Source organism: Sorex fumeus, unplaced genomic scaffold (genome assembly GCF_029834395.1).
Source record: "Sorex fumeus unplaced genomic scaffold, SorFum_2.1 ptg000037l, whole genome shotgun sequence".
Lineage (NCBI taxonomy): Eukaryota > Metazoa > Chordata > Mammalia > Eulipotyphla > Soricidae > Sorex > Sorex fumeus.
Window position 1 is genome coordinate 31712345 of NW_026606094.1, and position 5595 is coordinate 31717939.

The window sequence follows — 5595 nt, forward strand, 5'->3', positions numbered from 1 at the left end:
TGCAGCTATAATTTTACTCTTAAACTTTTCATTCAAAATTCTTTATGCATGAACACATATAACAAGGCATATCTGATATAGTTTAAAAGATAAAAATCAAGATATTCTGATTGAAAAGATTATGGGGAGGGTGAACCTTAGATTCCAGGGTGAATGATGAGGCTTCGTTTCCCATTTTCATTTAAATAAGAATTATATTCAGTTTATACCCCTTTCAGTACCCCAGAATATCATAACCTTTATTGTAGGGATTTTGTTCTTTGGAGGATAGGAGCAGCATTCAAATCTTACTCCTGGCTCTGCACTCTGTGATCACACATGATGAGACTCCAAAGCCACATGGGACACCAGGGATCAAACTGCAAGTGTTACATGTAAAGCCAGCACCTAACTTGCCATACTATCTCTCCAGCCCCTAAAGACTTCTGAATCAAGATGCTTAGAATGGCTAATCTAACAGAACTGTTGTACAATAATTTTTTGACATCTTACTCTTCTATAACCTAATTAACTTTCTTTGCTTACAAATTCAGAAATCCTTATAGAATCTAGATGGGAATTAGCCCAGTTTACAACAACTTATAACAGGAAAAGAGAATTCTTGCATGAACACTTTGAGGGCACAGCCTTCTCCACTACCCATTTTCCTTTGTGTTCAGTAGGTTAGTCAATCAGAAAATATATTTTAACAATCTTAAATTTTCAAGTTAGTCTGAAGGGCAGCTTCTCTTGAGACATGTGAATGCCTAAAGAGAGTAGTTTGTCTAGTAATATAAAGTTTACAGTTCAGGCAGGAACATTAAGACCACTTTAAAGTCCAAAAGATTTAAATAGATTTTGATTACCAGATACATTAAAAGGCTGCAAATTTAAATCCTGAACTCTCTGCCAATTCATTCTTGGACTAAAATTTATGTTTGAGTGATGTTCTAAGATATGCTAAGCTTAGTTGAATAGCTATTCTTGTCTTGTGGATTGACAGTTGATATGAATTCTTTAATTGATTGCACTTTTAGGCAAGATGGCATCAGGCTAACTAGATAGAGCACAATTGACTTGTTAACTTTGTTCAGTCTGGTACTCATGATGTGTTCTTTGTACAAAGGGGAAAAGTTAACAATAAGAATTAGTTAATTGTGACTGGGTAGGAGTGGATCGGGGGGATAGCACAGCGGTAGGGCATTTGCCCTGCATATGGCCGACCTGGCCAACCATGTTTGATTCCTCTGCCCCACCTGGAGAGCCTGGCAAGCTACTGAGAGTATTTCGCCCACAGGGCAAAGCCTGGCAAGCTACCCATGACGTATTCAATATGCCAAACACGGTAACAACAAAATCTCACAATGGAGACATTACTGGGTTCACTCGAGCAAATCGATGAACAACAGAGGATAGTATTATAGTGCTATAGGAGTGATAATACAATGGGTACGGTGTTTGCCTTGAAAGTGGGTGACCCAGGTTGGATCCCTAGTACCCCATATGTCCCCCTGAGTCTACCGGGAGTGATGCCTGAGTTCAGAGCTAGTAGTAAATCCTGAGCACTGCTGGGTGTGGCCCAACACCCAATGTTCCCCCAATAAAAAGAGTCAATGGAAAACAGATACTTACTAACATAATTTTAAAATTGCAATAGAATAAAGTTATTGATAATTACTTGTTAAGTACTATGCCACCAACCATAGGATGACTGTATATTTCAGGGATACAAAAATATTAATGTTTCAAATGGTGAGACTGCATTGTTGATGATCCCTGAAAGAGTTTTCCATTTCTAAAAAACATATTGGCACAAAACCTTCAGCAAATAAGGGCTAGAAATGGGATTTAAGGAAAGGCTATGGGAGGAGTGGTAGTAGCAATTTGTATGTGAAGGCATATAATAAGAAGGTAAAGGTAAAAAGGTAAAGGCCCTCCCGTTGATCGTCGATTTGCTCGAGCGGGCCCAGTAATGTCTCCATTGGAGACTTTGTTGTTACTGTGTCTGGCATATCGAATACGTCACGGGGAGCTTGCCAGGCTCTGCCCTGAGGGCGAGATACTTTCGGTAGCTTGCCGGGCTCTCCGAGAGGGGCGGAAGAATCGAACTCGGGTCGGCCATGTTGGCCGCGTGTAAGGTGAATGCCCTACCCGCTGTGCTATATAATAAGAAAGTTATTATAAAGAAAACAAAGGTTATTTGAATGTACTGATGTTAAGATATGCCAATGTGTCTTCTAATTCTTTAAGCACAGAGTGTTAATCATTATTTGAAACTGCACAAATTTTAAGGAATTAAAATACTCATGAAAACAAATATTTATTTACTTTTACCATGTGTGAGGACATAAATTATAGCAGGACATAAATTGTAAGGACATAAGAACATAAATTATAGCACATCATCGTGACCTGTTCACTACTTGCCTTTTGAGGATAAAACAGGTTAAACTATTTCTAACTTGTGAAGGGAATCAGTATTTATCATCATCTCCTAGAGAGTTATTAGATATTGAAGCCAATGACTTAGAAAATATCTTCCTTAAAAGACCTCATGGTAATGCAGATGTAATTCAGAGGTTGACTTAGCAGTTTAGAGAACATCAGGAGTTTGGAGAAAAGTTTAAGTTCTCTTGCCAGTCTTCAGATTCATTAGGAACTTTATTGGATTTTAAAATGTTGAAGCATTCATATTAAAGATTTTAGATTTTTACTGGTTTTCAAATGTCCTTTCTAAATCGAAACTATTAACTATCAAATGGATTCATTTAATAATTTATCTGTAGTGAAAGAGTCAAACATTGAAAAGACTGCTGAAATGACATAGAAAATACTGGAATGCCTATTTTTTTCTACTTTATCTACAATTAGCTCTGTCCCCTAATTTAATAGCTGCAGTTTTCTGCCCTGGTATCTCTAATGGACTAGTGAAACTTTCCAAGTGTGCAGGGATTAAAAAAGAAATATAATATCATCCAAATAAGCTGAATTGGTATAATTAACTAAAATTATATTTCTAAATAAGGAATACTGCTTTGAAAGATTTATTACATATTCTCTTATAAAAGATATAATTACTTATTCATTCAGAATATAAATCATTGTGTGTCTCTTATGTACTAGCTACCATACTAGATAATAGATATTTGTTTGTAAAATTACTCCTTTTTGGAGTTTACATACCAAGGAGAAGAACAAAAGTGAATAAGTAAACACTGATTTTTAAATAATTATATTAATGCGTAAATTAATTTGTCTATTAAGCAATATTCTAAATTTATTTTCCTTCTAATCCTCCAGCAAGTAGTATCAAGTCGGTGAGAACATTGGTCTTATTTATTCAGATATGTGTCTAGATTAATTCCATAGTTTAATCATCTTAGAAGTACAAATGGAGAAAAGAACTTGATGAGTTTTTCTTCCTTAAAAAGTGCTCTACCTCTATAATAGAGAAAAGGAACTCTGTTTAGCATCTCTAATGGTTCTTTTGAATCTGTTATTTATGTATATTTAATGCCCAATCAAGAGTAAACTGGTAATGGTAAGGTTTTACTGACCTTCAACTACCAGATCTGGCTCAGATAGGTAAGGTTTGTTTATGGGGCATTAGAATAAAATTTAAAATTGGTATAATCGTTAATGAATATTATAGCCAAGAGTTGAGTAAATGCTACTCTTGTGAAGGAAATATGAAGAGAGCAGCTGAAGTAAGCAGTCTTAACCAAGAAATGGACAGAGCTATGAATCTCAACATGGGTGAGGATCTTGGAAACCTGTATAAGAATTTGGTTTCTCTTTCAGTATCAATATTGCAGACCATAATGCCTAAAAGAAGAGAGAGAGAGAGAGAGAGAGACAGACAGACAGACAGACAGACAGACAGACAGAAACAGACACAGACACAGACACAGAGACACACAGAAAGAAGAAGAAGAAGAAGAAGAAGAAGAAGAAGAGGAAGAGGAAGAGGAAGAGGAAGAGGAAGAGGAAGAGGAAGAGGAAGGAAGGAAAGAAAGAAAGAAAGAAAGAAAGAAAGAAAGAAAGAAAGAAAGAAAGAAGAGTGCCTGCCATAGAAGCAGGCAAAGGGTGGGGAATAAGGGGGTGATGAAAAGAAACCTGGGGACCCTGGTGCTGGGAAATGTACAGTGGTAGAGGAGTGAGTGTTGGAATACTATATGACTGAGATCCAATCATGAACAGCTTTGTAATGTTCTAAAAATATAACTTTAAAAAAATAAGAGGAAATTAAAAAAAAGCTATCAGAGACTTGGGTTTTTGTAATGGCAAATATTAAATGCTGAAGACAGAAAAAAAAGAATTTGGTCTCTGGACACAGATTTCTACTTTAGGTCACCCAAGCACATGGTACCAAGTTGGAGGAGGAAAATGATCAAAAAACACTTTCTGAAGACAGAGAGAGAGAGAGAGAGAGAGAGAGAGAGAGAGAGAGAGAGAGAGGCTGTGAAAGGTGGGGGTGGTGGGAAAGATACTCGAATCATTGGTGTTGAGAAATGGACACTGGTGGAGGAATGGGTATTGGATCCTTGCATACTAAAACCAAAAATGAATACCTTTGAAAATATGTATCTCAAGGTGACTCAATTTAAACAAACACACAAACAAAAAACAACAATATCAACAACAAAAACACTTTCTGATTGTGTAGAGATCATAGAGTAATGGGAAAATGATAAAGCAAAAACAAATTCTAAGCTTCAAATTCTGGCATGAACATTAGTGTCAAAGTAGGATGCCTAATTATTACCTCTGAAAAATAATTTTTTCATTAGAAAAATGAATACAACAGATTCTTTTTAAAAGAAGATTTGATTTAAGGATTAAATTATATCTGTATATAAAATTGTACCCAAAGCAAAATATACCATCATAATTGAGATGAACTGACTGTTCATGCAACAGCATTTTATTAAGGAATTTTTGAGAATACATGTTTTTTCCTTCTTCATTAGCATAATGCCTAGACACATTTAGATTCTTAGATTTCTGATTTCAGATATGAGAAATCATTCAGAATCATTAAAAAGATTAAAATATCTTAAAACTATGATTGAAATTCAAACAGGAAAACATTAAACTTGAACCTTTGAATGGCTAACTGGAAGCAAGCCAGATCTGTGCAGCTCTGTATCTGTGAAAATTATAATGATTAGTTTCTATGTAGTAATCAATATGAAAGTACAGGGAGGGAGGGCATAATTGCTTTCATAAAACAGACATTTTGTCCTTTTCCACCTGAAACACCTTTTCATTGAGAAAATTTTACAGGACTCTGTGCATATAAGTCTATAAAATAGGCAGACAAATAAAATACTTTCTGATAATAAAGTATACAAGCTAGGTTATAGAGCAGGACTTGACTGCAGGGAGAGAGAGGGCTAATGACAGAACACTGGATATGGAGAGAAATGACCAATCACTGCTAAAGTGACCTTGCCTTTTACCTCCTCTGCTCTATGGACAAGTTTAGGGATCTTAACATTTGTGGAACAAAAGCTGTGACCTGGTGATCTCTAACTATTTCTTTCAGTTGTAGTAGTCTATAAGTCTGTAAATTAACCATATCTGACATTTTTACAATGTATTTTATTTTCCAAA